Consider the following 7,482-nt stretch of genomic DNA (forward strand, 5'->3'; position numbering starts at 1 on the left):
TTTAACTAGTTATTAACTTATTATGATTAGTATAACTATATAAATTATAATAGTATTAGACCATTAATATAGCTATATATTAGTAATATTAGTTATGGTGAATCAGTACTTTAGTATAACTATATAAGTATTAATTATAATAATTTATATATATTAATTAAATATAAGTATAGTGATAATTAAATTATATTAATTAAAGTGATAAATATACTATATAACTATACATAGTATTAATTATAGTGATTAGTATAAGTATATAAATTATATTATAGTATATTAGTATTAATAGTAAACTATTAGTATAGGTCATTATAGCTATTGTTGAAGTATTAGTTATAGTGATTTAGTATAACTATATTAGTATAAGTATAACTATAGTCTATATTAGACTATTAATATTTTTTATACTATATATAATTATATAATTAATTATATAAAACTATTATATAAATAATATATATAAATAATTTTTTTTAATTTTCTATTCGGTCCGGTCCGGAGTGAAAAACCCCCGGACCGAACCCTTTCGGTCCCTTAAAAATTGGACTAGACCGGACCGGTCCCAATTCGGTCCAGTCCGGTCAGGTCCAAACAGAACCGGTCCGATCGGTTTATCCGGTCCAGACTGTTCGATTCTCAGCCCTACATATTCATGTGAATTTTTTATTTTTTACATCTAGATATATATGACATTGTGTTTGGATTTGGTTTTGTTTCATGTATATGAGTATGATTTTGTTACTCAACTTGTAGAAATTCAAATAGATTCTAAATTATATGTGAATTTGGAAAGTTTATGCGAATTCGTGAGACAACAACCATGCAGCTCTGGGTCTACCAACTCTCATATCGCTCTTCTCTCTGTCTCCCAACTCTCATATCTCTTTTCTTTCTATCTATTTAATCCTCTCACCGCCATATAATTTTTAAAAAGAGATCTAAGCAAATATTACAAATATTGTTTGGTTTGGTTTGATTTCATTCGTGTGTATTCATCCCCTTTTTTCATGTATATTGATTCAAAGATGTTTTTTTTTTTTTAACATCTAGACATGTATTACAAATTATGTTTCGATTTGGTTTGGAAAATAGAGATCTAAGATGGAACTTCGTTATAAAAGCATGGGTAAAACGGGAAAAAAGAACAATGGACAACAATAAAAAGAAAGTGAAAGAGATAAGTGAAACTCTATATAAATTACACTTTACAAAGTTGGTCAGAGCAATAAAAAGCACAAAACTATAGGAATTTTGGGAGAAAACAGAGGGCAAAATTGGGAAAAATATTGAATGAAAATATTGTTCATCCCATATTGGCATTTATTTAATAAATATATATATACACATTATGCCCAGTGCTTGCCCTCCCATTAAGGTAACGGGCCCTCCGGAGGCGAAGGTGGTCTTTGGTTTCTCCTTAAAATGGAAATGAACTATAATAATAAGTACCAACCCCATTTCTTAATAACTAATAATATAATAGGGTTGGTTTTATTGTACATCAGCTACTATTTATTGTACTCTACACACCTGATTTGGCTTCTTTTGTTCCCCCTGTACTTGAAATGTGCGTTTTGAATGTAGAAGAGGCCATTTTCAAAGTTTCTCATATCCAATCTTGCATAAGCTTCTTGCTCTCTGCATTGCCCACCCTACGTTCACCCATCCACTCCTCTACCCAGTGCCCTGAGTTCTTCTCTCACCTCTGCCCATCACCTCAGGTCTTTAGTTTGTAGCTATTTTGTTGCCCTCTATCTAGCTTCCTAGGTAACTTTTTCCTTGTATATTATGGTTTCCATTACCATTTGTTCCTTTTGTATTATAATTTCTACTATGGTATGTGAGAGAGGTGAAGGGAGACAAGTTTGTTTGTGTTATTGATTTTGTGAGATGGGTATTGCAAATTTTGGGCTTAGGGCATGGAGAAGCTTGCAAATTTTCAGAATTTCACTGTCATGCTATCAGTGGTATCAGGTTTGGAAAACCCACTTGATTTCACTAGTCAATGAGTTTGTGAGGGAAGAAACCAACATTAATCTTGAATGTCGTCTTTGCATCTCAAAATTGGCAGTAATCTTGAATTTATTTCCATTGAAGCTGCGATATGCATTTCCTGAGAAGAAGAAAACAACATTACTTTAAAAAAAGATTGCAAGAAACTTGGTGAATGCATTAAAAATTATCCTGTTTAAAATAAAATCAACTGCACATCAGCTTTAGATATAGGCCAAGACATAAAAGAGCTCAAAAGGATTACAGTGTCATTAGAAGATTGTGATCTGTTGACATGATCATTAGGGTGCACAAACTTTTCACCACGCTTATGCATGGCCAATGATCTTAGCTGCTCTATTTGCAATGGCCTAGAATAGTACATCATTACAACATAAATTTAAAAGTAAAAACCATATTCATGGTCAAACACAAGAAGTAAAGAATTTTGAATTTTGTTATATACAAATAAAGTTGTGTACTAATCTGTATATCAATATTTATTCATTTATATTTTAAATGTAAATTAGCAATGTTTTTAATAAAATTTACTTTTTAACCAATCATATTAGATTGATATACATATTATAGCATATAATTATAATTATAATTAGATTTTTTCAAAAATTTTAACACCTGGCATTCTTGATTGTAAAGATATGTACTTAAAAAGATGAATATCTATATGCTTTATCAACACAGAACACTGTATCTTCACCTCCCTGAACTTGGAAGCACTTGTTAGAATGCTAAAATCGGCCACATATTTTCCCTCATTGACATGTCAAATCTCTTAAATAGAATATCTCATAGATAATCACATGCACTGTCACGATTGTTGACATAGACCATCTATATGAAATATTCTTGAGATAGGATACCTTTTTTCTGATTGCTATAGATTAATATTATTATTTTTTTATTCTATAGAGTTTCTTTTTTCTGTCTCAAGTGTTTGCTATTATTAATAATTGGACGTGGTCATCTGATAAATGCCTTAATAATGATTTCATGAAGCCCAAATGTAAGCTTGACTAGTCTTTTAATTGGCATTCTCAGTTTTTAATGTGATAGGAGAAGAGGAATATGGAATGCCATCCATGTCTTTAACGTCGACTTCATAGACCTATGTTGGTCTCAGAAATCCATTCTACCCGCCATTTATGAGGCCTCAAAATACATATAAAAACCCAAACGTCTACCATGTGAGTATCCAAGTTAATGTCTTTTATTTTTTAATTAGGTTTGTTTGATGTGTTTTTAAATCTAACACCGTGCATAAATTTGTAGCATCATTTTGATATAAATGTACTCTACCCTTCGTGTCGAGAAATCTAGAGGACTTGAGGTGAGTTGAAAATTCATTCTATGTATATTTATCTTAATTTTAGAAGAAATTTAAAAAAAAAAATTAATTTGTTAATTTGTTTAAAGTCATTCATTTTTTTTTTCTAACAACGTGCTTGATTGTAGCACCCGACAATGTCATCTTATATGCCTTACCCTCAATCGAGTAATCTAGAGGAAAAGAGGCGTGTTGAAACGACCTTCCAGGTATATCTATTTTGATTTTTTTAACAAATTTTTTTGTATGTCTATTTTTTTTTCTAACAACATGGTTGAATGCAACCTTATTATATGCCCCACTCTCTGTTGAGTAATTTGGAAAACTTGATGCGAGAAAGGATCCCCGCGTCAACTGTGCCAACTAGTGTGAAATTTGAGAAAAATGTTGGAAGTACATCACCGATGACTGATCAAAGTTATCATGCTACTAGTGGTATTACACTTTTAAAAAATTTACTTTAATGATGCTAATCTCATACATACCTTTGCATTTCTAGAAACATTATCTGACATAAATGAAGTGCGGAGGTGGAGGGGACTAATAGAGTATCAAATGATGATGTACGAGTTGAAGCACCAAAATTTGGTATGGAGTTTGTGACCGAGTGTGATACCCCGTTTTTACGTGTATTTTATTGAAGGATTATTTTAAATGATTATAATTAGTGGTTCTTTTATTTTAAATTAAATGTATTTTTCGTTGTATTGTTTTATGATTTTTAAGTTGTAAAATTTAAATAATGTGTTTTCTTGATATTAATAATTACTTCGCATTTAAATTACTCTCTAACTTGAATTATTTTATTGTTGGGCTTTAACTATTTTATGTTATTAATATTGAATTGTAGTATTTTTATTTAGATTTTATTTATTTTACTGTGCTCTTTATTTTTAAATAGTTTATTGTTGAATTCTAATATTTATTTTATAAAGTCACTGTATTTAAATTATTTCATTTAATTCGTCGTTTTAAAATTCATTTTAATTGAATTTATTTAATTGTGAAATTTATTTTGAGGTACTTTCTTAATATTAATTATTATTTTGTGTTTAAATTGCTGTTTAATTTAATTTAGTTTATTTTTTAATTTAAAATTTTGTTGTTAAGTTTATACTAGTTATTTATTATATTTTAGCAAGGTAATGTATTTAAATTATTTTATTCAATTTATAACTTTTTAAATTGTTTTCATTGGATCAATTTCTAGATCCTAGATATGAGGATTGAACCTCATTTTTTTCCTCTATTTTTCTTTTTCCTTTCTCTCTCTCTCTTTTCTTTTCTTCTTTCTTTTCTTCTTTCTTTTTCTTTCTGCCTCCTTATTTCCCCCCAGCCGATGCGATGTCTCCCCCTCTCTCTCTCCGTCAGTTTTTCGTTTAGCCCAGGACCACCGTCGGTCGCCACCGTGTAGTGTACCACCCCTCTCATTTTCTTCCTCTTTGGCTGGTGAACATCCCCACCAAATTTCAGCCACATCCGAGCTGCTGTTAGCCACCACGAACTCCTCCAAGCCATGACGTCATTTTGCTCCAACACTGTTGTCGTTCCACCTCCGGCCACCACTTCATCACCGACCTCTTACCGACGTAAACTCTCCATTTCCAGCTCCGATCTGTCGCCGGAGCAACCTCCACGAGCTCAACTCCGTTTTGGACTTTTTGGCATTTCATTGTCATTTTCGCCGTCATCCACGACCAACCTTTACTTTCACTAGTTTTATAAAACACCTATAAGTCATTCCCTATCAATCACAAGCCTTGGTTCGTCCCCATTCAAAAGTGGGTATTTTACAACCCACGGCCACTGTTTTTACACTGTTACATTACTTTTCTTTCACCTTTTGCAGCCCATTAATCCTCCAAAAATTATTATATAGCACTGTAAGTATTTTTCAAACTTTATTTTAGATTTAAATATATTATTACTTTTATAATAAATTGTAACTGGTTGGTTATTTCGGATTGAATCCGAGAAGTCGATGGTCGGATAGATTTGAGGATGGAGTTAATTATGTTTGGATGATTTGAATTGTTGGATATTTTGTGTCGTATCATTTGCATTGCATGGTGCATACATATACATGTGTTGGATACTGAAAATTAGGTTTTCATGCGCAAATAGATTTGTGGGTGCATGTGTATTACGACTCCAAGTCGAGATGTAGCATTATCTCGGTGGAGCTCCTCTGGTCACTCAGGAGCGGATAATACTGAGTGACATCCCCCAGGGACAACCGGATCGCACAATACGGTAACTCTGTCATGTCGACTCCATGGTTTCTCGACTGGCAGGGACTAAAAGATGTCTGGTCACGGTACGAGTTGGGCGCAGAGCTAGATATCACTCGTGTAGATGTCACATGCGTGGTCGTTACCTACGGTGTGGCATAGGAGTCAGGGTGTGCGGATGATCCTTATGGGAGATCATTATGTATGCAATAATTAGAAATTGGTTTTGGATTTTAGATATGGGCCATTTTATGAGAAAATGACGAGTTTGATTAAAGGATATTTGTTAGCTATTTTCTGGAAAAATGGCAAGGTTTTATATGTGGACTTTGTGAACTATTTTTTGGAAAAATTGTAGTTTCTTGGTTTGGATTATTATTTGGGATAACAGTAAGGAATTGTTTTAAAGGAAATATTGTGAGCCAAAAATGAGATTTTTGGCGTGCGTGGAAAAACGTGAATTTTTGGGACACATGAATATGACATCTTTTCATGTATATTGTTAAGTTTAATATATTTTTATCTTATGGTATTTGAATTATTACTTACCTGTGGCACCAATTTTGGTACCGTAAATTTTGATGCAGAAGTTGAGGAAGAGGAGGTTGAGCCTGAGGAGGCGGCTGAACCTGATTATTGATTGGAGTTGTATTATTTTAGAAATTATTTTACTTGCTTCTATATTATGTAATTAGGATTTGAAACAATTTTGAAACTTGTAATATTTTATTACACTTGTTTTAAGCAAGTTTGTATCTATCATGTATTTTTTATAATTATAAATAAAAAAGTGCACAGTATTAATATGATTAATGATATATGTAAAATTAGATTAGGCGCAGTTTTATATCAAACAGACCCTTAGAGCATCTTTTTTATAACCTTTAAATGCTAGCATATTCTCTCTAAGTTTCTTCAATCAATGAATTAGTCTTTTACTTAAAGAAAAATATACCAACAAAATTCTGTTGTGGGACTTCTTATTTTTTTTTTGAATTGAAAATTTTAATATCAATTATCAAGTTTGGAAAAAAAAATGTTTGTTATAAATGGAAGGAATATGAAATGAAATTGTATCTATCATGTATTTTTTATAATTATAAATAAAAAAGTGCACAGTATTAATATGAGTAATGATATATGTAAAATTAGATTAGGCGTAGTTTTTTTTTTTAAATGAGGTTTATTATTAAAAAATAATTTTTTAATATGAATCTCAAATTTACTTATTTTTTTTTTTAAATAAGCAGAGTTTACATATACTAAATTTGCAAATATTGATTTTCTATATATATATATGCGTGTGTATATATATCAAAAATTCTATGTATGTATACATACCCATATACGCCAGCATAATCGTCATCTAGAGATCCATATGACCCAAAGTCAAAGTTCTGGTTGTTTCAGATTCTGAGAATAAAGAAATTGACCGAAATTACTGAACAATTAATGGGAAACGGACGGCTAGAAGAGAAAATAATAATTGGGAAACGGACGAAAATAATTGGGCAACTAGATATCGTCTGTCACAGGCTTGTAGCCAACGGAGACAAGAGGCGCGTCATTATTAAAATGCTTGGTGGAAATTTGGCTGCTTATGAATTATGATTATATTTTGCCATCTCTATCCCATCCTCGTTTCGCAATTCGTCTAATAAATAATCAGAGGATGCAGCTCTTTGCTTGAAAATTTGTGCAACAAATAGCAGATTTTATTCTAAGTAATAAGGACCGTTTGAGTTATATATTACAGTTTTGCTATTCGTAAATTTTATATACCACACATTATTTTTTTATATTTTAATTTTTTTTAGTTTTATTTTTTTAAAATAATTGGATTATTTTTCTAATGATTTATATATCATATATTTAATAAGAAAAAAAATTAAAAAAATAATAAAAAGAATGATA

Source organism: Carya illinoinensis, chromosome 5 (assembly GCF_018687715.1).
Source record: "Carya illinoinensis cultivar Pawnee chromosome 5, C.illinoinensisPawnee_v1, whole genome shotgun sequence".
Lineage (NCBI taxonomy): Eukaryota > Viridiplantae > Streptophyta > Magnoliopsida > Fagales > Juglandaceae > Carya > Carya illinoinensis.